The 26,021-nt window shown below is 38.0% G+C and overlaps 1 protein-coding gene across 1 annotated transcript in view; it reads right to left on the bottom strand.

Annotated features, from left to right (window-relative positions):
* Positions 1-373: 373 nt before the first annotated feature.
* Positions 374-26,021, bottom strand: part of CAPN13 (calpain 13) — a 163,860-nt gene continuing 138,212 nt past the window's right edge. The window contains exon 22 of the mRNA XM_087934618.1: positions 374-443. The gene's annotated coding sequence lies outside the window, so the exon portion shown is untranslated. The remainder of the gene's footprint in view (positions 444-26,021) is intronic.

Below are 26,021 nucleotides of genomic sequence, written 5' to 3'. Positions count from 1 at the left end.
CGTCACTGTATCTTCAGCCCTCCCCTACCCCCCCCCCCATCTCCACTGCCTCCATTCTTTCCCAGCATGAAATTGCAAAGGCTGTTTCTTCTCAGCTATGCCTGATGAAATTGCTTTTTTTATTTTTGTACGCTCTTATACAAAAGATCCACCTTTATCGCTTGCGTGCAGCTCCTGCAGTTTAACATCTCCTAATTAAGCAACACAACCATCAAGCGTGCCTGACAGGCACCAAGTCACGGAAAGTGGCTCCCAGTGCAGGCACAGCTGGCCTTCTCTTTATTCCAGCAGCAATGTGGAGTGGGCTTAGGGGAAGAAAAGGCCTCATCCATTATAGGGTGTCAGTCTTCAGTAAACAACACCAACCTTCTTGTTCCCTTCCAATACAAAGAAGCAGAGACGCATCTTTTCCCTAGATCCCAGTGGCGGTTGGTGGGGTTTGTCTGATGGAAAGAAAAAAAAAACCCAGTCACATGCAAGCAATCCAATTTTCTATTTCTGGAATCTATTTCCATAACTCCTATTTTTAACTTTGTAGCCCACACGCTGCTTCAGTTTGATGCTTATATGCCAAAGCAAACTTCATCTTTGGTGGCTGCTGTTTAAAGCAAGTTCTAGTGAGAAATGCACCTGGGCTTCCAAAAGCAGAGAAAGATTTCATTCAGGCTCAGCAGTAACTGGAAACATTGTTTGTTTTGAAATGTGGGGCTTAGCATAGCACTGAATCTGTGCAGATGTCGGTCTCATTTTAAGATGGAAGGCCAACTCAGACAGATTTCTTATTCACATGCTCAGAACCCAGTGCTTTGAGGCTAGTATGAGAAGGAAAGTGTGTCGTGTTTGTCCAACATTGGTACTTTCAAGGGATTCTCCTAATTATCTTGAAGTATATGGTGCCCTTCACTCCCAGCCTCCTTAAAATGTTGAGACCTTCTATAAGATTCCCCCTTCCAAATGACCAATCAAGCAGCCCAAATGTCATCATCCAGCTGGCTCTCAGTCCTTAAATTTGAGAATAGGACAGTTGGAAGGGATTCCCATAGGGTCATCTGAAGAAAATCCCAAATCCATATTTTACTTTTCTTCTTCACTGGTCCCTTCCATACAACCAGTTTGTGCCTCTCCAAGATCAGTGCCATGCCCCTATTTTGCTATGCCTGCACCCAACAATACAATTATCTTCCAGTTCACCTGCATTGGAAAAGAAGTTACAACAGTGCAATTTTGAAGGAGAGTCCTAGAACCTCAGTTGGCTGGAATTCATGCATTCTCCCACCCTGCCCCCAGACCCTGGGACCTCTTTCCTCTTCACAGCTGATGACCCCACAGGGCACCTCAGTATTCTTAGCTTTTAGGTGCAGTTATGCAGGTCCTCCATCACAACCATGGATTATATTGATTAGAAGCTCATTGCAGAAACACTAAAATCCCAAATAAGTACAAGCACTGCAGGACTGATCAATTGTTGTACTCTCCTGTGGGTCAGATGGATGGGTGAAGTATTAGGTGGTGTTTTGGTGGTAGGACAATTGCAAGGTATTTTGAACATGGTTTTGATTATTTGGGGAGAGGAAAGGATGCGACCTCCTACCTTTATGTGGCTGGGCAGCTGATAGCATGAGCAATGAAGTGTGCTAGATTGAATACACCCTGAACTTGATGTTGGTTTGTGTAGTCTTAAGGGGAAAATGCTATGGTGGTATAAAATGATCTAAGGATGAGATATGATAAAGATTATATCATTGGGAGGTGGCAGAGCAATGATGTTATCAGGGGATATTCATACTGTGGTTGGGTGCAAATGGGAAAAGGCCACAAGCAAAGAACTTCTGATACAATTGCTTTAATATATTTTCAAACATTGTCATAAACAATTATCATCAAGGAGCTTAAGCAAAAAAATATGCAAAACATCACAGTTAAGACAAACAGTAGCATTAAGAGGTTTTGTATTTAGGCTGTGGTGGATAAAATACGGAGCAATAATAGTTTTATGGCACCAGCAATTAAAAGAACTTTTTTTCCAGGCCATTTAGAAGCAATTAAAGTTTCACCACTGAAGTTATCCTTTTCCTGGAAAAACTGCCAAAGTCCTCCTCCCATTTTTTTGTTTCTTGTTAGAAAATTGCAGATGGCTCTTTCAGGCCAGCCTTCCTCATTACTGAGAAATGACATGTATTTCATTGCATTTGCAACCGTCATCAGAAACCAGTTGGGCATTGCTTTTTGGCTAAAAGGCCAGATGATAAGATTGCAGCCTTAGTCTAGCTGCTGGAAGTCTTGAAAAAATAACAAACATCAAATGTAGAAGGAAAGAGAAGATGCACAACAAACCCATGTTCTCAGATCATTTTATGCAACCAATAATGTAGATGGTGATATATAACAGATGTCTCAGCATGATAATTCATAATGACAGAACTACTTGTTAAACCGTGTTTACTGAGTAAATGATAAAGTTAGGTTCACACAGAATGCTAAGCCAGAACCAAATAAATCACATGATGGATTTGGGTATATGTGAATTTATCAACTTCATGTTCCAGAGACAGGGTATTAGAAACTATCAAGCCACTTACTGCATTTTAGCAGCACCATTTCAAAAAAAAAAAGAAGTGCAAATTGATGATATACTTGGCCAGAAACATATCATACTTGATCTAAGCCAGAGTGATTATTATAATCAGTTTTTACCCTGATTTTCATGCAGAAAGGAAAAGGGAAGGAAAAGGAGAAATGATAGTGATAATTAAGGATTGTTGGATAGCATCTGTCCACCCTTCCCATTTTTTTTTTCAAATTGCTAATATAATTAGCTTTAATGCATAGCTTCAAATAAATCATAGTGAAGCCACCTGCTAAAATATCCCTTGTTTGCTCTTCAAGAAATCTGTACAGTGAGCAACCATTTTATTTCTCTGGACTCAATGTGTTTTGATGAGATTTAATGTATTTCTTGACTGGAGTGGGAGGAGAGAAGAGCAATAGTTTCAGGTAGATCTAAAAATATAATCAGGATATGACATCCTTGAACAAATGCTAGAGACCTCTCATGGACCTCCCTACATATATACACACATACTTCTTTGTCTACTTTCCACTTGGTCATCTAGAGTAGGTAGAGTTACATCAGATGCTCTATAGAAAAAAGAAATGGCCGATATGTTCTACCTGGAACTGCCCTTGAAGATGAATTGGAAGCTAAGCTGCCCCAGAAGGTAACGAAGGGCAGGGCTTATGCTTATCTGATCCTACTGTTCTGTGAGCTGCATTGCTTACTGATTGATTTCTGAGAGTAATTCAAGGTGCTAATAAAGCCCTTCATTGTATAGGCTGTTTGAGGGACCAATAGCCTCCAGTTGATTTGGTTCCTACAATGAGTGGACACATACAGTCCTGTCAATTAAACAGTGTCATCATGTGAGTACCAAGAAGTGTGCCTCCCCCTTGACATCACCCCACAGATCCCAATAGCTCCTAACCTGATAACATTAAGGAGTGTATTAAATATCTGGCTATTTTCCCAGGTTTTAAAGCACATGGTGGTTGAACTACTGTAAAGTGGAATTAGGGATTGATTGATTGATTTGTTTGTTTGTTTGTTTAGTTTACATGTTCATCTTTTGTTGTCCCAAAAGGCAATTGTATTTTGTTTTTGTTGTCCCAAGGTGCTTTTTCAAAAGGCAACTGGACTTTGGAAATGCAGACTCCAGTTGCCTTTTGAAAAACCATCCATGACCTGGATGACTGAGAACCTATATAGACAAATGTTTCTTTGTGTTATCTTGTTTGAAGGAGAGAACATTTTTGAGCAGATCAGGCAAGGAAACAGATCCCATATGTTTTTGCCCAACAGGAATAGTTCAGAAATATGTAATCAGGTAACCACTAAACATTTTGCACACCATCCATAACTCATGACCATTGAACAATTTAATTGCAGCCTGTTCTGAACTATGTGTTCTTTCTGTTGCTCAGCATCTTTGTAATCAATTGTATTTTAACAGATATTTATTAAATACTATTGTCTTCTTTGACAAGAAAGTTATTCTGGGCAAGGTCACTTTGGATCGCTCTCATTTTGGCAAAGAGGATGCAAACAACAAGCATTGTCTGGTCAGTTAGTTCCTTGAGCAAGAGGAATCAAATTTTGAGTTATGCTAGACAACATGTGAATGATTTCCATATATATCTATTCTTGTCTCCATTTAAGTATACTTTGAAGAATGGATATTGAAATGGACAGATCAAAGATGGAAATGTACTAAATCTAATTGGCAGAGATGAAAATAGCATTATGCATCATTTGGTGCAGCCAGATATGTCACAGGAGAAAAAAAGCTGTAGAAAAATAGGAAGTTTGTTTTCTTCTTCTAAGAGGCCTTCATTAAAATGTTCTGAGGATATTACTGAGTAAAAAATGATTGATTTTGCATGAATGATTAGACCACCTATATTCAACATAATCTCAGTAACACAATCTTAATGTTTCTTTAAATGTCAGTCTCATTTGGCCATATCTTCCTCCTAGGAAGACCAGGACAAAATGAAGACATAAGCATTCATTTTTAAGATCAGTGTTGGCAACAAACTCTCACTGAAAGCCCAAGGATGCCACCACATGGCAGTTTGAAAGGTCATGATGTACATTTTAATCTCTTCCTCAAGCACACACTGCTAGTCTTGTTATCTTGTCTACAGGTGATAGTCCCCATTTCTTTTATTATTTGTTTGTTTTACTGGACACACAAGCCACGAAGGAATGGCATATACCCTGATATTTGCAAATTGGGCTAATCAAAAGTATAACCAGAAAGATAACATCAGGAACCAGCTATCACTGATCAAAAGTGTTCTGTTTTCATATGGAATAGAATCACAACCAGCCACCCCCAAAATCTACTAAATGACATGTTAATGGGTTTTCTAAAAACTGGTAGGGAACAAGCTACTTTATGGACACCTAGGAGAGACCACAGATGAAATGCAACAATTGAGAAGGCTCACTTTTATGACCTCATGAGATGGTATTCCCTGAGAGATGCAATAAGAAGGAAAACTACTCTGCCGGGTCTTATTATTTGGAGAGCTTATTATCTATTTGAGATAAGTGGTCCCAGAGATACCCAGGTTCTGAGCTATTAAAGATGACAACTGTCACCTTGAATTTAACCAGGAAAGTAGCTATCTGGCAACCAGTGCAGTTCTTATAATAGTGGTGTTTATGGAACCAAATCAAGATGAATAGCATGCATAGTCATATTGTGCTTTGAGCTAATAGAAGAAAATTGACAGAGGAACATCTGCCTACTGCTTTCTGCACATTAAATTTGAAAAGAAAATTTAAAATTAAATTAGGAAGCTTCTATTAATTCAATACTAGGGACATGTTATTTTCTCTTGACAAAACACAAAAGATAATTTTGTTAGTAAAAATAAAATCAGTGAGGCATCCAAAGATAAGGCAAGATAAGATAAAGTAAGAATAATCTTTATTGTTATTTTTTTTCTGTGAGCACACTAGCACACATTGAAAATTCTGTTGCCTGCTCTCAAAAGAAAGTATATATATCTACCCATACCCATACCCATACATAACACATGCTATATACAGACACATATATACACACACGTCCATCCATTTTGAATATATAGCAGAAAGAGGAAACTTGAGAGTTCACAAGGTAGATGCTTATATGGAACAAAACTAACTGAATCTAGATCTTCTGCTTCAGATGCCTCGAAGCCTCCTCCCAGAAGGTAACAAGTAAAATAGGTCATGAAGAGGATGTGTAGTAAGAGTATTGTAAACATAGATAAATAATCTTCCAATCACCACAAAGAGATACAGTACATCATCTAACTAATGATATAGTTGTACTGTGCATTTCAATCCTATTTTTTTTTCTTTTCTACTGTTGGAAGAAATATCCATCTGGTTCAGTTCCAAACTGGGAGAAAGATCCTGGAAACATGGAGACTACTGATTGGAAAGATGGTTTAATAATGAAGCAGAACCACCAAGCACATAGTTCTGGTGCAGCTGACCACATGGAGTTGAGAGTGGAGGATATTTATACCTTTTCTTGGGCTTTGCACTTGAACTTCCTGTTCCTGTGTAAGAATATGTATTCTATTGGCTGTTGTTGGACTCCATGGGGCCATGTCCAAATCCTAAGGGTTTGTCTGAACTATATTTGGTTGAAGTTTCTGAGAGTGATGCAACAAAGGGGTGTTGGACAATTCCCATTGTGGCTGAGGGCTAATCCTACCTTTGTTAGATTTTGGATGGGGGTATTTGCTTATAAATAGAGTTATCTATCTCTTTATCTCAAGTGTTGACATCTGCTGAGGCCTATTAGAAAGTTGGGGGCTGCTTTCTAAAAGTATGTTTCTCCATTTCTCATCCAGGGAAATATAATGTTCTCCCTTTTTTATATTTCTCAAAATATTTCATTCTTCTAGGAGATGGGTGAGTGCTAACTTTCTACACTACTTTTCTTCCCATTGAGAACTTTCTTCCCATGAAGCAAATTATGATGTCCTTTGAAGTACTTACAGACCAATCCCAGATGTGTTTTTTAAGACATATATTTCTTTGTTGGTTTGACTGATTTTTTAATGGGATTCTGTTCCTGCGAAGAAAGATTTACAAGATAACATTCCTGAAGCTCAATTTACAACAAAGCAGAAAAACATGTCCATTTTATTTCCTTGGTGGGTAATACTGGTTTGTATGATCTGCTGCTCTAGCATGCAGGGTTTTGTAGGCTCCAGGAGTTGTATGCCTTATGAAGTAAGGTTTTGGTAAGAGCTTCTCAGTGAAGTACTGTACCTTTAAATCCTGTAGTTGTTGTGTTTAACTATCCAAATCCAAATTATGCGCTAAAATATTTGAACTGGAAGTTAGAATGCTTTCTTTACAGTCAAGCTTTCTCTGGAGCAACTATTTTTTTGAAACTAATTAAATCTTGTGGCTTTGGTTATTCTTTCACATATGTGTGAGTTCTTAATTATTGTTAGGCTTAACATTTGAATGGAACCTAGATTCTGCTTCCAAGATTATATTTTGTCCCTGACATTTGGCTTATTTCTAAGACTTGCTGGCTTGTTTGTCTGTCGGTCCTGCTTTACACTTTAGACATCGTTGTTGATGTTCCCCAGAGTTCCTTCCTTCAAAATACTGTTATTGACAAAGACACTGGGGTATCTAGGAAAACTTTGTTCTTCACATTGGTCATTTTTTTTCCAGTTTACAAGATGCTTTATATTTGGTATCCCATGTTTATTTTCAATAGATTCAGGGTATGGTGCAATTCCATGCAGTTATTCTTGGGACCATTATTATTTAACATTTTTATCAGTGACCTAAATAACAGAATTAGTTAACTATTTTTCAACTTTGCCAGTGACATAAAATTTGGAGGTAGGGCTAATGTTCAGGAAGAAAGAATGAGACTATAATCTAGTCAGGATAATTGAAGGACTAAATCAATGAAAACAAGATATCTTTCAATAGCAAAAACATAATCTTCATTTAGGGAGAGAAATATAGCATTGTATTGGAGAAGAATTGGTGGTGTTCACTGGCACATTAGAAGGCCTAATCCTTTTAGAATAAACCTTGCTAACAAAGATATGTGAAGAATATTCAGTCTGAGGAAACTGAAGAGAAACATGAGATTAGTGTTCAAATACAAAAAAGAGTAGCATAAATAAGATGGTGAAAAACTATTTTCCATTATTTCCACAGAAACTATAGTAAGTACAAATTAAAACCACTTAGATTTCATTTAATTATAAGGATAAATTTCCTGGCAGAAACAGGAAGTCTGCCCACAGAAATTATAGGTTTTCTGTCTCTGGACAGCCACCTTTAAAGAAACGTTTAACTTAAAGCCAGTTAAATTTTCCTGCAGACATAAATTTTATGACCTTTGTAGTCTCGTCCATTTCCACAGTTCTACAGTTTTATGAACTTAATCCATGCTGAGAGCCATACTTGCCCTTTGATTAGTGTGCCTGGGACACAATTCCAAAAAATTGGCCAGACCAGCACAAAAAATTGATTTGATTTTCTTTAGATTGAATTACATTAAAGATAGATCATATTATTCCCTAGTCACATATTTAACACTTTCCCATTTTTTTCCTCCTTAAAGAGGACAATTATAATATTGTTACATCAGTACTGCAGGCTATATAGTAGGCTAGGCAGGGAAAATATCCAAGGCCAGCCAATTAACTCTTTGCAAAACCAAATCTCATTTTCCATTTTCTGCAAATGCAACACTCCAGATAAACTAATGTGTACTTTTTCCTCCCAGGAGTATTCTCACTGATACTGTATATTAGCAGCACAATAGGGAGGTTGTGGTTCCCAACATAGTCCTTAAGTAGTGCAAAATGTATTAAGCAGCTACTTTATTAACTGGTACAGGGTTCAGAAATCATATGCTAGTTCTTTACCAGGCACAATTTTCAGTGTCTAAAAAAACATGAGTGGACCAACTTTTCCCCCATCTGATTGCCTCCCAAATACAACATGGGAAGATCATGAAAGTCTGTATACACACACACACACACACACACACACACACAATCAGAACAACATCATTTGGTGATGGTATCTCAAAGAGACCAAGAAGAGTCGGGACAGGGATCAACAAAGGGGGCAGTAAGTGCCCTGCTGGCATAGTTTTCTGCTGATTTAAGGATGGGAGAAAAACACTTTAATTCAGCAGTATTGAAGACTAACTGCTCTGTTTGTCTCTAATTGGGAGAATGATCCTGTTACATATCCATAGACTTGAAATCTCGCATTCCCATTGGTCCATTTAGACCGCTACATGATTGGACAGCTTGGACAGTTCTGATTGGCTCGCTAAGAGTCTGCCATGATTGGCTAAAACCAAGCGCGGAAGACTTGAAGCGGTGTCATTGGCCGCCTAGCTGCGGCGAGCTCTATAAAAGAGCCGCCGTGGCTACTATTGTTTTTAAGATTGTTCTAGCCAGTAAATAAAGAGCTGTTGCTATTGAGCCGAACTCTCTCGTCTTAATGAACCCGACCGTCCGAACTTAACAGCTCCTGTTCAGTTCTCTGTTTCGTTCTACTTCTTACTCCCCCCCCCCACCACACACAATGAGAATGAAAGCCAGTTTGGTGTAATGGTTAAGCAACAGGTTAGAACCCCGGAGTCTCTAAGTTCTAGTCTTGTCTTACGCACAAAGAAAGCTAGCTGATCAGCCATAGGAAGCCAAGGGGAGAAGGCCACAGTAAATTACTTCCCCCAAAAATGTTGCCAAGTAACTGCAGGGACATGTCCAGGCAATTGCAAGGAATCAATACTCACTTGAAGACACACATACATGCACCACAAAACTCCACCGTGTGTGAACAGAAGATTCAGAGATGCTGGCTTTTTAATCACAAGACAAAACTTTCTTAATAAACTTGTATACTTAAACCTTAACCATCTTTTGACAGTCTTAATTATTTTGGTTCCCCTGCCAGACATGTTTGCTCTGCAAGAGGTGGACTTCAGGGAATGGACTGGAGAACTCCTCATAAGCAAGAGTTTGGTAATCCCATTTTTTTGTGGGGTGTGTGTGTGTGAACGCTCAGACTACAAGAAAAGAAATCAAGCCTACAAAGCTTTTATGTAATGCCAGCAATTTTATCTTTAGCAAAAAGGATATTCAATACCAAAAGATGTTGACTGGGACTTCCACTCAGATGAATCAGATGCCCTCAAATTACAAGAAGTCACATTGAAGATCTAAAGGAGCCATAATGACAAATCTGACAATTTTCCATATCTGTGAAAAAAAATGGAAAAAATATTGCTTGGAGGTTCACACAGGGCTTTGATAGCAGTTATTAACTGAGATGTAAGGGTCATTTTTAAGCCATGAAACAGTTATATACTCTGAATACGTGCCTGCTGTCAAGGGTTGGAAAATTTCCTTTCTTTCAAAGGTTTCAGAATAGTACTTGTGTAAACTGGAACTACAAATGCAGATGAAGTAATGAAGATGACAACAACAAAGATTCCTCTTTGGCAAAAGTGCTGTGAGAAATAATTCTGTAGCAATAATTATCTCAGCTTCAGATTCTTTTCATTTCCTTTTGTGCATAAATTCCTTTGAATCAAAGGCAAAGCTGAGGATTCGACGTGCAGCAGTATTAAAACTGAACTCCTCTGGATTCTTGGTAAGATACAGTTAATTCCAGAAAGATTCAAATGGGAGCTATATATAATTGAAATGGAATATATTAAAATCAGGAAGTTTTAAGCTAGTTCCATTGATTTCAGTTGGCCTACTCTATGTTAATGTTTGCAATCCATTCATTAGCCTGACAAGAAAAGCAAATGTAGTCTGTCTTTGGATCTTCTGACGTTCTTTCTAACTCCATAATAGCAGCTGTTCTTTGGGCCACATAAACTGGAAGGGGAAGAAAAGGGGGCATTCAGAATGGAGCAAGAAGTATTCATAGGTATGTCCTGGGGAAATTTGCTCTGGAATGATTTGGCTAGACCTAGCCCATTTTCAAATTTAATAGGAATAGCAATAGCACGGACTTATATGCTGCGTTATAGAGCTTTATAATGCACTCTAAGCAGTTTACAGAGTCAGTGTGATGACCTGGGGCATGGCACAAAGGCAACACAGTCAAATAAGCAATAAGAGTCCCTTTATTATCTCCAGCTTTGCCCCCAATGTCCAGGTTACCTTCGGCTGGAGAAAAAACTCTCCCAGGAACAGCCTTTAACTGTAGAAAATTCAGTCCAAAACAAGGTACATACAAACTGTAACTAAAAATCCAAACACTAAGCTGAAGTAATTAACTTGACAGGGCAGGAGAAAGAATTTCAGACTTGAAAGCATGGCAAAACTCACACAGTAGGGAAGATGCCAGAAACACAGATAAGCCACGACGAGAACAGATAAATTCATGATTTGCTCCCAACAGCTTGCTGCGCGCAGCTTCCCTTTTTAAACACTCTGTTCCCAGCTGCAGCTAATGAAGGGAATCAGTGCCCTTTCCTCTCTTGTAAGCCATGCAACTTATGTTGCTCCCTTCTCTGTTCCTTCCTGCATGCCCTAGGATGAAGAGGGGGTGGGCCTGGGTCTCCATCTGAATTCCCTCTCTCTTGCTCTACCTCTCCCCTGCTCTGCCCAGCCCTACCCCAGTTTCTTCCACAGCCAACAGAGCCACACTCCCACTCCCTGTCAGCTGTTTGGCCTCCACCTTTGAATCAGATTCCGACAGGAGCATGACAGTCAGCATGTTTAGTCTACTTTATTGTCATTGTACCTCGTACAACGAAATTAAATGCCATCTTCAGTGTACATTATAACTATAAAAATATAACACCTATCCGTCACATTCTATACAATTGAATTGAAAACCCAATATTGCATTCATATTGCAACAATCCGGTCCCTCACTTTACCAACCTCAGAAGGATGAAAGGATGGTCAACCTTGAGCCAGTAAGGATCAAACTCCTGTCAGTTGGCAGAATTAGTCTGCAATTCTGTATTCTAACCACTGTGCCACCACTTTATTTTGCCAGCTTTTTCTCACCAAGCCAAATTTGTTCCTGTTGTGTTCAGCATTTGAAGAACTATATTACTAGCAAAAAGAGCCCTGAGCACCTTTACAGAATTTCTTTCCCATATTCCATAGGATTGAATGAATAAAAAGTAATGATTACATTATTTAAGTGGCTTCCACTTTTATCAGTAAAGATTTCAAAAATAGATTTTGGCTTAAAGAATGTATTTATTTATTAAACATAGCCCCCACCCCACTATGACTAGCTGACTCTCACTGGCTTACCTAGTATATAACACAATATCATTAAAACATCCACGGACAATTCAAAGACAATAATAACAGCATAAACCCCACCCCCAAAAGGAAATCATATGCAAACAGAAAATGGGTAGAGCAATAAATGATGGCCCAATGCTTCAATAGAAGCTGACTTGAATAGCAGACACATCCTTCCTGAAACTGGTGTTAATGCTCTTTTTGACTTAATTATTCTGGAAACAATAACAACAAAAAGGGACATTCGGAGGTAGGAGGCCTAAAAACAAGAGGGTGTGTATATCAGTATGATCAAAACCTTGCTCCTTTGTATGTATATCAATACACACACACACATGCACATACACACACATATCAAAAGGATAGACCACCCCCCAACCCTCTTTGACAATATATTTAGAAGAAAATAGATTGAGAAAGAATGATCTAGCATCAAGGGTATGTTGAGGGTACAAAACTGATGTTCAGTTGGTCTGTCTTCCTTTTTCAGATTTTTCTTCTGATATTCTTCATGGACTTATCCCAGGTCATCCAGGGTCTGACTCAAGACAATGGTCACAGTCTGGATATGATCTTGTCAGAGCACTGGCAAAGTGATTTGGTGGGGGAATCTGTCAATATGCTCTCTATCATGGTCTCTATCTTGGTGGTCTTAAGATTCTCTTATGCTGCCCCTCTCCACAGAGGTTCTATTCAAATGGTTTTTATAAAGAATCAACAGACTTGGACCAGATTCTAACTAGAACTGATGAGAAATTAATAAAAAAAAATTATACCTACTTACTGAGTATTAGAATGGAAGAAGAGCAAGTAAAGGAAACAGTGGTGGGATTCAAAAAAATTTTACTACGTTCTGTGAGCGTGGTTTGGTGGGAGTGGCAGGGGGAGGTTAGTGTAAAATCTCCAATCAGATGTGATATTTTCCAGTTCTCCAAAGTACTCAAAGTTTCCACTACCAGTTCTCCAGAACTGGTCAGAACCTGCTGAATACCACCTCTGAAAGGAAACAATGACAATGTAGGCTAAAAACTTTGCTTATTCTATAGAATTGGATAAATGGCAAAAGTTGTGAGATAGAAATTATGTCTGTTGCATACAAATAAAACTTATACAAAATGTTTTACAGATGGCATTTCCCACCAGCAAGATTAGCCAAGATATTTAAAGATATGTCTGCTAAATGTTGGAAGTGCAATCAGATTCCAGGATCGTACCACCACATGTGGTGGACGTGCCTCAAAGCAAAAGCATACTGGACAAAAATACATATTTGGATAGAAAAAATGATAAAGGAACGTATAGATTTAAAACCAGAAATTTTTCTGTTGGGTATCATACCAGAAAAATAGAATAAAGGAACTATATATCTAATATTTCTTACTCAGCATGGGAACACAAGAAGATACGGGTACACAAACTGGCATCCTACAGATATATTCGAATTGCTTGAATTTGACTCTCCAGATAATTTTCATCACCAAAGAAACAGGGTTAGATAGTTTATCATGCAAAATTGTGGCTGTCAAATTATATTACTGTAAGTCATGAAATGTGTTAAGCTATAAACTGATGTTTATAAATCATAATGCTAGCTTCATATTACACTAAACCCAATTTAAACAGGTCAAATTTTAACTTAAGACAATGCATGAACCAAACCAGTTGGTTTAACCTGCATCTTCCTTCTTCACTACAATCTGAAATCACTCTTAGCAGCCTCTTTTTATTTATTTATACAGATACTTTCTCCAGATTGAAAAGAACAAAAGATTATGAGATCCTAATCTACTAGAAGCCCTACCTTTCACTTCCATTTTTTTCTCCCAAAGTTTATCTGCCTATCCAGACTATGGTGTTAATGTGAATTTGATGCAAATTTTAAAGGACTGTGACCTCAGGATAACTAATGCTGTAAACATGATTTGAAAAACATGACACCACTTTCTCATCAATTTGTTCAGGCAAATCTGATTATTCACTTGGACTGGGTAGAGATGATGACTATTATTATTAGTCTAAGATTAAAATGCAAATTGGTGCTCATTAAGAAACATTTCAAGGGAGAGAACTACTGGCTTGTTATGCAGAAATGTTTATCATACAAGGTCTTCCAAATTGCAGAAAAACATGAAGAGAGAACAACAGTTCCCAAAATAAAGTTACACAAAAGCATCTGAAAAAGCATATCAAATTCTGCTTTTACAGTATGGGAGGTGGAGTTAGTGGAATATTGCAGTGTGAAGGTAACTCTGTCCATTTGGGAGAGGGGGAAAACAGAAATATCAACCAATCCTGCATCTCTCTGTAGAGAGCAAGCAGAATGAAGAACCATGTGTGATCTCTTCCAATCTGCTACCTTGCTTCTGGCAAGGTAGCAAAGTAACCAATTTCAGACTCATACTATATGCCTGTATTTTGTTTTTATGGCAGAAAATCATACACATGCCTATTTGTAAAAATGATATCATGAGGGCATACTTTGGAAGATCCAGAAGACTTATTGACATCTACTAAACCAGAAGTTGGTGCTATATCAGAGCTAATTTATATTGCAAACTGGATAGTGCAAAATAGAAAACTAGCTGCAACCCTTCCTGAATAGGAAAAACAGACAGATCAATATTTTGATATTAAGGCTAGTATATCAGTTCAGCACTTTGGGTTGACATCTCACATACTTTGGTTCTGGTCTAAGCAGAGAGTCAGTTCATTTCTTCCTGCTACAACACTAATAAAGACATTCACAAATGGTTATGAGTGCATGAAATTTCCAAGACAGCACTCTTCTGAACCCTGAAGATGAGAAGGATCTATAATGCTTTTGTACAAAGAGTGTTTACAAATTCATTCTTAAGACATAAAGAAAGAGAATGTATGTGCTGCTCTACTTTCTTTGGGATTTTAGGTGAAATTTGCACAATAGTTCAAATATTGAGGCTGTTTCTGTGTAAATTGTGCTAAATGTGCAAACGTAGCTTGCAAAAAAAAAAAAAGTAGAAAGCATGAAACTGTCTTACCTCACTGTCCTCTATAAATGAACCATGCCTGGATAATCTTCATGAAGACATTCCTTAATTGGAAACTAGAATGGTCAGTTCAGTTATTTAAAGTTTGTGGGAAGCTCTATGATTTTTTCCTCCTTTTTCCCCTCTCCCTGGCATATTTTCTTTTATATCTGAAATTAACAGCTCTCTAAAGGAGTTTCTTGAGTAGCTTTGTTCACTTCGGCTGGAGGTAGTCTAGATACCTACAACATCCTTTGACTAATAGGTAGGCTTTCACTGAAAAATATAGACATCCCTTGCCCAAAGCATTTTTTGCTGCTTCAGAAGGCCTTTGGACTGAAGCACAGCATTTGGCATGAGGACAACTAAGATGGAGTTAACCAGGGTTCTGTTAGAGCTGAATCTGATTCTCTCATCAACTTGCTCCACTTCTATTGGCATTCCAATTAGTGCTATTCTGTAGTGGTGGTATCTCCTTACTTTAGCAAGCTGCTGTGATATTGGGACAGTCCCTGAGTCCGTGATACTTGGTAGAGATACTTGGTATCTCACAAGATATGTGTTAGCTCCAAAGTCATTAATCTTTTCTTAAGAGGAAGAAACAGGCCATGATTCACCCCTTTTTGATGACAAAATGCAAAACCAGCAAACCCTTTAAATCAACCATCTCCATAAAAACGGGCTGTGTTTCCCCCCCCAAAGAGAGATTTTCAACATTCAACCAGTGATTTAAAGAAAGCATTTTCTAATTCTACCTCAATACCTATATCAATGATTAGGTAATAAATTTCTAAAAATAATTAATTTATCAATTGTTTAATTGATTTATTTTAATTGATCATTGTGATTAGAGTGTTTAATGCAAACAGTGTGATTACTGATTAATATAAAAAATAAGACTTATTGTAATTTAATTGATTAGTAAAATTAGTGATTCAGTGAATTTAATTGAATAGGGTATTTAACAATAAGTGTAATTAATTAAGTAGGCTGATTGTTGCTTAGCATAATTACTTGACTAGAGAGATTATTGTAATTGATTAATTGGTGTGATATTGGCTATATTGATTACCCAAAATTGTTTTATTAAGCAATTTATTCAACATACTATCTCAACAAATCCATCATGCCAGTAAAAAAATCCAATACCAAACCACAACCCAAGAAAAAAAATCCCCACCAATGAACCATAAGACTCCTGCACATGCTTTATATGCTCTGTAACTCTAACGGTTAATGAAAATTCCATCAAATATTCTCTATGTGAAAAATACACTCATCATGACTGCCTGCAATTACCCAAGCAAATGACTCAATTCCTAGAAACATCCAATTATGCATTTCCATTTTTCTGCCCACCATGCAAACCCAAACTGGACAAACATATAGCCCTGTTTGAAAGAGTTGACTCTATAGAAATACAAATATCATCCCATGACACCATAGTAGCATCCCTGGACACTTTAAATGAAAGATTAACTAACCTTGAGGGGAAAACAAAGAAGACACAAAAACCTGAACATCCAATAGCTACAAACCAACAACTGCATCCTAATCCAATAGCTACAAACCAACAACTGCAACCTAATCCACAAAACACCATAAATCCGACAAATAATGATATCCCAATCCTTGTCAGAGAAGCTGTAATGTGCGAACGAAAGTGTCCTAACACCATCTTATTTGGTCTAGAGGATATCAATAAGAATGATGATATCACAATTGTCCAGAACATCATCAATGACTATCAAGCATCAGCCATCTCCCCTGATGAAATACTTGACATTTCTCACATTGGCTGAGAGCTCAAAAACAGAGACGGCTCTGTGGCCCCACACTCCTGCAGAGTCATTTGCAAAAATGAATTAAGCAAATGTAAATTCATTTATACTATAAATTTACTCACCAAAAACAACATCATCCATAAAAACCTCCAATCTCCTCCTGACCTAACCTTACAGCAACGTACCCGCTCCCATATACTATACACAGAACTAAAAAATCATCTAGACAATGGAGAGAAGGACCTGTACATTGATTACCGTGCAGACTGTATCAAAAGAAAGTCACACAATGCACAACTCAGCATCCAAACCTTCTTCAACCAATCCACCATCACCCAAGACTAGGCACACATGCTCCCAAATACCACCTCAATTCAAAGTACAACTGGCCTTAAATGCAAGCTACTCAATGCAAGAAGCCTTGTAAATAAAATACCTGAGTTTCTCCTCTTACTAAATACAGCTAAATTCGACATCATATTTGTCTGTGAAACATTGCTCAATGCATCTCTCCCTGACTCCATTACCTCAGTAAGAGACTATCATGTTTACCGATCCAATCATGAAATCTGTAGAAGAGGTGGTGTTGCTATCTTCTATAAAAAGTTCTTACATCTAAAAAAACATCCAAGTTATCCAAGAGCTTGCTCTTCCTGAGACCATTATCTGTGAACTGACCTTAAGTATCACATTTAGGTTCTTACTATGTTACCCCTGATTATGACATCGAACATATAAACAAGTAAAATACACTACTAACATGGGCAGCATCCTACCCACATGCTTTTATCTTTCTTGATAACTTCAATCTACCTCATATTAACTGGACCCTAAATGAATGTACAACTGAACCCATACATGCAACCTTCTACAATACCGTAACAAATCTGGGACTGGAACAACTAGTAACCAACAATACTAGGCTTAACAACTGCCTCGATCTCATCTTCTGCAATAGTTTGAATTCAATTTATGGAATACAAACTAAAGAATCCTTTTCCAACAGTGACCACAACATGATTGACTTTTGTCTCAACATACGTCCACACAAAAATGATCGCAATGACAAAATCCCCAATTATAACTTCAAAAAAGGCAGCTATGATCTTATAATCAATGATCTCCCTTCCCTTGATTGGCAATTTCTATTCACTGGATGCAATACTGTTGAAGACCATTACAACATATTCTTACTAGAAATCAAAAGAGCCATCAAACTCTATCTACCAATAACAACTCCCCAAACCAGGAAAAACAGATTACCCATAACAATAAGGAAGCTTCAATCCAAAGAGAGATCACCATGGTGGAAAAACAAATCTGGTCACGTTGCCAGCTTCAAAAGCCGATACAAAAATCTATGCCACCAGATAAAAACTGAATGCACTAATTATCATATTAAACAAGAGGAAAACCTTTTGCGCACAAATTCCACTTGTGCTTTCTACAATTTTGTAAACAACAAACTAAAAGACTCAAGGTCCATCCCACCCCTGATAGGACCTAATGGTAAAGAATGCAACATTGACACCATTAAAGCCGACATCTTTAACACATTCTTCGGCTCAGTATTTGTAAACAGCAATGGATCACGCCCAGTACTTCCTAGTCGAAACACAGATAAGTACAATGAGCTAATACATATTGATTTTACAGAAGACAATGTTGAAAAAGCACTACGCAATCTGAAAACCATCCCTATCTATTGGACCGGAAGGAATATGTGCCTACTTCTTAAAAAAGCTATCCACTGCTGAACCTCAGCGTAATCTTTGAAAAATCTTTCAGGACCAGCTCCTTGCCAAAACTATGGTCACAAGCCACAGTCATCCACATCTTCAAAAAGAGAGACCCCAACCTAGTTGAAAATTACAGACCAATCTCCTTATGCTGCGTCACCTGTAAAGTCATGGAATCAATTATTAACCAATCCATTATTCTCCACTTAGAGACAAACAACCTACTCCCTAATAAACAATTTAGTTTCAGAAAAAAACTATCCTGTAATCTGCAACTCTTACACTTCAAAAACATATGGACTACACATCTTGATCAGGGCAAAGCAATAGACACAATCTAAATAGACTTCTGTAAAGCCTTTGATTCAGTGGTATACGACAAACTACTCCTAAAACTAAAATCTTAGGGTATCTCTGGACACCTACATAACTGGGTAGAAGCATTCCTGTCAAACAGAAAACAAATGGTCAAAATTGGGAGCGTCCTATCAAATTCTGTACCTGTCAACAGTGGTGTCCCCCAAGGCAGTGTTTTAGGACCAACTCTCTTCATACTCTACATAAATGACATCTGTGATCATATTAAGAGCACCTGCGTTCTCTTCACTGATGATGTAAAGCTATGGAACACCACAGACAATACTACTACCTTCCAAAAAGACCTTGACTATATATCAGAATTGTCAATCGAATGGCAACTTCAAATCTCAACAAATAAATGCTCTGTCTTACATATTGGCAGAAAAAATCAGAAAATAAAATACAAGCTAAGTAGTCAAGACCTTGTTGAGGATCCAAACTTTGTCAAGGTCCTTGGAGTATTCATCTCAAATGATCTAAGTGCTAGAGCCCACTGTAACTACATAGCCAAAAAGGCATTAAGAGTTGTTAATCTAATCCTACATAGCTTCTTCTCTGGTATTATCACACTACTAACTAGAGCATACAAAACTTTTGCTAGACCTATATTTGAATACAGCTCATCAGTATGGAACCCATATCATGTATCTGATATTAACACAATTGAAAAAGTCCAGAAATATTTACAAGAAGAGTTCTCCTCTCCTCTACTCATTGCAGAATACCTTATGCCACCAGACTTGAAACTCTAGACCTAGAAAACCTAGAACTATGCCACCTCCAATCCAATCTAAAGAAAGCATATAAAATCATACATTGCAATGTCCTACTTGCAAATGAATACTTCAGCTTTAATCATAACAATACAAGAGCACACAATAGACTCAAGGTTAAACGCACCAAACTTGACTGCAGAAAATATGACTTCAGCAACAGAGTGGTCAATGTTTGGAATACTCTACCTGACTCTGTGGTTTCTTCCCCAAATCCCAAAAACTTTAACCTTAGACTGTCTACTATTGACCTCACCCCTTTCCTAAGAGGCCTGTAGGGGGCGTGCATAAGCACACCAATCGTGCCTATCGTCCCTGTCCTGTTGTTTTTTTATTTTTCTTGTGAGTATCTATCTCATGTATTCAAAACTATGTTTATTCTTAAACCTGTATCTTGTAAGCAATTGACAAATCAAATAAATGCTAAAGAATATTTAAGAGAAGATGAAGAAAACTTTCTATTTTCGCATTGAGACAGCTCATCTTAAACTTCCAACTGGGTAACAGCATTTATCTATCTCTAGCTGAGCTTAGGATTTTGGAAAGCCACCAGGAAATTTCTGGGAAATTTTTGTCATAAAAGTTATTTGTGTAAGTCCACAAAGTCACTAGGAGTGAAGTCAATCTCAAAGGGGTCTTTATTTTACCACTATCTAAAACAATTTTTATAGTTTTTTGTTGAAGCCAGACAAACAGTCAAATACACAGCCATTACAAATTAATTATTTAAATCCATAGATAACAAAACTCCCCTTTCTTTTTGTCATTGGTAGTTGAAGGAGGGATAATAAAATTTAGAAACTCCTTTTGCTTCTCTTACCTGAACAATTGCCTGTGATGGAAAGGAAGCCAGCTTGCTTCCAAATCTTTCCTATAATTTCCTTGTGTACTCATCTGTTCTGTGCATTGAAGGGTGATGAACTATCATTACCATAGCAACAGCAGTTGATTTCCTAATACCCTAGCAACCTCATGCATTTTGAGGTAAAAAGGTTGTCTGAGGTACCTGACAGATTAGGGGCTATTTGGGGCTTCTTTCCCATCATTCAGTTGTGCCATGATATTGGATATGGCCACTGTTTATTGGAACTTATGCAAAGTTGGGAGTTCAGGAATAAGAACAAGAGTTTCTGTCCTCTTAAACCAGCTTTCCAAGTCTGGTACCAGATGGGATTCTTCTGTCTCCAACTCCAGACAGACTGCTACACAGTGCAAAATCAGTTGCTGTCTTCTGAGCTAACTACATGGTGGCACCAAATGCTGCTTCTCTGGGCCACATTTATTAGATTTTCTTTCTATTATGTTTATCATATATAGGAGCTGAATGTGCATTCTCAAAACAATGTTGAGATAGAAGACAAACAGGCATTGAGTAGAGCATTAGTACTGTCCCTCTTACAGAAGTATGGCAGCTGGCTCTCTGAGTTCCTTGGGAATAACAGCAGCTCCTTACCTAACAAAATGTGTTGATATGGGGCTCGTATAGTGGTAGTCAATAGTATGGTACCTATATATCAGTCTTCTGCTTGCAAAGTAGCTATGTTATTCTGTTCTAGCTGTTGAGTTCTATAAATCAAAGGGAGAATGGAAAAGAGTTGCTCTTCTCTATCCTAGACTTCTGCCATTTGATTCTGCACTCTAGATTCTAGAGGGATTCTAGGATTTTAAATACCTGTTTTGCATGAACTTTCCCACATGTTTTATCAAGAAAGCTGACTATAACAGATGAACTTAACCTTTTCAAGTGAAGAATGCTGGATGACAACAGTTCCTAGTCCTCCGTAGTGTTCCCAGTTTCATTTGATTATGTTTTATAACTTCAATGTACTGTTTAAGCATCCTTATGATCTTTCAAGAATCTGGAATTGAGTGTATTGTCTACATAACTATTTCACACTTCAAGAGCAGTTGTGATTCTCACCAGCAATTTTCCATGATCTAAGAGGCTGTCCAGTGTTTTAAAAATAGGATGCATAGATAATTTTTAGTCAAATAGAGGGTTGCTGCTATTGTTTAGCCAAACTTCCTTGGCTGAACAATGAATACATTTCATCTTGTGCAAAATACTGCAACTAGAATCAAGTTAAAGGATTGGGAGAAAAACCTGCAATACATTAGAGGCATAATGAAGAAGATGTACACTACAGTTTCATTTAACAGTGAACTAGAAAATAGGATATATAGAAGCAGAATATATAAGACAGTTACAAAATCTGCCTGGCTAAAAAGAACACAGAAATTGTGAGAGAAATACAGGTCTCTTCTTACCTTCTTACAACATACCATCTGTACTGTTAATATATTATTATATAAAGTAATTCTTATGTTAAATATGATCCTGTTTTTAAAAAAGAAATACTGATTCTGAGCAGAGTGAAATGAAGAATAAGGCTAAGACTATAACAGAGAGAATAGTGATTTTTTACTTCTTGGCTACAATCATGACGAAAGTCATCAAATGACTGTCAAGAAAGGGAAGCCCTGAATGTTTTGTAAATGTTGTAAGTTAATGTTGCTGTAATGCTTTCATGTGTTTCGTGTGTTTTACACGTATTGTCTAGGACTTTCCTTATCTGATGTCCTCCAGATGTTTGCAGCTTCAGCTTCTAGAATTCTTCAGCCAATATGGTACCCAACTTAGCTTCTAAAGAAGCAAAGGTCATCAGCCCTCTTTCTTGGTGACAAGCCACCAAGTCAACCAAGTAATGGGGCAGGTCCCAAGCAGACCCAATTATGCTTACAAAAAGACAAAAAAGGTTTCTGTGTATAAACTGCTGTCCTAGGAAAGATCTTCTTTGTCAGAAGGACCAGATAGTTTTGAAAGTAAGCTTTTAAGTGAAGACTACTGAAAGAACTGCTGATGTGTCAATTGGCTTGGCTAACTTACCTCTTTGCAACATGGGCATGCTTGCTGCCATAATTGCAGGTTGGGTTTACCAAACTTGGAGAGCCCTCTGAGTTTTCATGGGACAGGCATCTGATAGGCCCAGTCAATATAACCTCTGGCTATATGAGTGCTATGAAACATATGGTATTTGTACATTATACAAGCACCAAATCTCAGGTCCTTGGTGGCTGCTTCCCAAGAGGGCTGCCTTTGTCCTTAATTTTATAGCCAGCATTATGCAGACATGAATCATTGCCTTTGCAATGCTTCTCAAAATAGACAAATGCCTGCAAAAGTCAGGAAAGAAACCTGTTTGTTTACAGCAGACAGAGCAGGTATTTTAGGATGAATAGTTTCATTATTTCTGAATTGCTCGGCTTTCCAATTCATTCACAGAATGCCAGAGTGAGTCCATTTCCCATTGACAGTGACAATGGAATTGTTGGGGACAGACAGAATCCTCGGCTAAAGATGATATTTTAAGAAGGAGCTGGTTACTGGAGCTGTTTTTATAAGGATGATGGGAAGAAGAAAAAAACATTTCTGCTTCTGAATTGCACTCTTTGTTTCTGTCTGATTGATTTCCTGGAATTCTTACAAAATTGGTTCCCCCACACTCTTTTTTTCAAAAGGGACTAAGTAGCACCTGTATAGCTAAAATCAAATAGACAAAGAAAATCTATAAACAGGAACTAGCTTTCTTAGTAGCCATTAGAACTGTTTATTTAATTCATGTGCCTTTGGGGCCATTATCCTTTGCCGGAACTGGCTACTTGGAAATGGGTCTTGTTGGAATTTTCCAGATTCAAATGGGTGTTATTCTTGCCCATTTATTTATTTATCTACATCAGTTGGTAATTGTACTTCCCAAGACAATATGAGAGCTCTTTATGTGTGGCAAGCAGTACACACACAAACAAGACATGCAAGAGAGAGAGAGAGAGAGAGAGAGAGAGAGATTCACTTCTATCCCCATCATCCTTGCAGCAGAACTAACAGAAAAGTTTGAATTAGTTGAGGAGAGGAGAGGAAAGGAGAGAAGAGGAAAGCGTGAGCAGAATGAACTTTTCCCCTGCTAAGTCAGGTAGATGACCTTTAAAATTCAGGAAAATATCTGCAGTAATAGCAATAGCAATATCACTTAGATTTATATACCGCTTCACAGTGCTTTACAGCCCTCTCTAAGCAGTTTACAGAGTCAGCATACTGCCCCCAACAATTTGGGTCCTCCTTTTACCCACCTCTGAAGGATGGAAGGCTGAGTCAACCTTGAGCCTGATGACAAGTAGTATTGCAGTACTGCATTCTAACCACTGCACCACCATGGTTCAATAAAAGCTTTGGGTATAGAAGGAAAACTTCTATACTTTACTTACTTTCATTGCATCAGAGCAGGTCTAGAGTGTTTGCTCTCCATGTAGAAGATGAACATTTGCAATTAGGTCTTGCTATCCTCACTTCTGCCTCCGAGAGCTTCCCAACCAAGGCCTTCACTCTCATTTTTTAAAGAGTCCTCATTCCTAATAAAGCAGAAATGGCTTTTTCTTTCTTCCTTGCTTTTTCCAACAACAAGGCCTTGTTTAGTGATATTTTCACATGTAGCGCCCGGTGGGTGACCAGACAGAAGCCCTACCCACTGTAAAGCTGTGCTGCACTATTGATCCTCCACAGATGCAATGCCTGGGTGTGCAGGGTCTCTATTGTAAATAGCCACTCAACTCTGTTCACCAACACAGTGCCTGAATGAGACTATTTTCTGGGACTATGAGATGATTGTTCCGTTCTTCAAAGGTACTTGCGAAAAGGCACTCTACATTCTTTCCATGTAATAAGGTGTTACTTGTTGGTACTGAAACTCTGAAACCAAGTGTCAATTTATTGGTAGGTTTTGGGAGATCCTAAGACCTCAGGCTGCTCTTGATAAGATCTACTATATGTTGAGTGGCAGCACTTCTCCATGGTTTTCAGCAAAATATTCTCATTTCTGTCTGGAGGTACTAGGCACTTTTGAATCATGAGACGAAGGACAAAATGACACTTTTTCCATTCAGTGCATGATGAGGATTAGGTTGGCCTTTGAATAGGTTCAGTTCCTTATATTTCATTTAAGTATTTCATTTCATTTCCTGAAAGTCAACCTAGAAAGGAGTGATTTCTCTATCTTTGGAGGTGTTTAAGAAACGTAGAAGAGCAGACAGAGCATGAGGGTGGAGTTAAGTGCATCCTTAGTTTATAGTTGTTACATTTCACAAATGGTCCAGGTCCAACCCTTCCTGAATTTCCCTGACCCTTATCTGACACCAGTTTAGTGTTGAAAATTAGTTGACTACAGTTTTGTTTATGACCTAAATCTTTTATGCTGCAAGGATGGTCATGATTCTTTGAACCTGACAGAAGAGACTGGGCAGTCCTTAAATAATTTTCCTGCAAATTGCAGAGCATCAGACCAGATCAGGGGTGTCAAACTTAGGACCCACGGACCAGATGCATCGTGCACTGGCTACGCCAACCCACAGTTTAGTGAAGGGGAAAAAGTTGTGATATGTCACATGACGATGTGAGTTTGATACCCTTGGACTAGATGATCTATGAGATCCCTTCCAACTCCTCTTCCAACTCCTCAACGCTTGTGTAGCGGGGTTGGACTAGAGGACCTACAAGGTCCCTTCTAATTCTGATTATCTGTTATCTGTTATCCTCAGTTCTATCATTTATTATCTTTCTTCATAATAATGAGCAAGCTTTCTCTAGGCTATTTTTACAGTAGATCAAATCATTTTCCTTTGCTACATACAGGATTCTGAAGTATTCATGTAGCTTTACACACTTAGTAACTGAGTAGATGCAAGAATACTACAAGAGGAAAAGCAACTGCTCAACCTATCATCTGGAGCTTTTTGACTGGCATTTAGCAGCAGCATCTAGCCACAAACTTTGTCCTTTGGTGGCCTCAAATACCATATATTTGGCTAATCTCTTTTAAAGCCCTGGAAAACAACAGCCACTTCACACCTTGATAAAATGAAAGAGGTGTGCATTATTATCTGGATGGATTAATTTATTTGTTGACCTTTCTTGTACCATTTTCCCACAAGGAACACACAATAGGTTGAATAATTATGCTATTTAAATTCATAAAAGAATATTTAAGAGCCCTTGGGAGTTCCTAAGATGAAAAATAATTTTAAAAACCCAAGGTGCAAAGATTTTTCATTATCTAGGCAACAGCCTTCCTGAAGTCTCTAGCTTAAAGGATAAACTGGCAATTGTGATTCTGGCTGCACCCTTAAGCCAGCACAAGCTATTGCCTTGCTATTAACTCTGGTTGGCTGTCCTGGGTTCTGTTGAAAAAAAAGAAAGAAAAAGAAATAGATCACAAAGCCACAATTTTCCTTAGTTTAAATTGGTCAAAGATTCCTGGGAGAAGTTGGAACTGACCTTTAGACATAAATATGCCCCTACCTTTTATAAACTCCCCCCGCCCCCATATATGCTGTTATGTAGGCCACTTTGGTTTAAATGGCTAAGGTATCAGCCTAGAAATCAGTAGATCTTGAGTTTTAATCCTAGTTTAGGTTCCAAGTTAGTTAGGTGACTGTGATGACTCAGAGTATATCAGAATTATAACAAAA

Source organism: Pseudonaja textilis, chromosome 1, assembly GCF_049901715.1.
Source record: "Pseudonaja textilis isolate UNSWEBS1 chromosome 1, rPseTex1.2, whole genome shotgun sequence".
In the NCBI taxonomy this organism is placed as follows: domain Eukaryota; kingdom Metazoa; phylum Chordata; class Lepidosauria; order Squamata; family Elapidae; genus Pseudonaja; species Pseudonaja textilis.
Note: the sequence above shows the minus strand (reverse complement) of the source record. Positions and strands in the feature narration are given on the sequence as shown.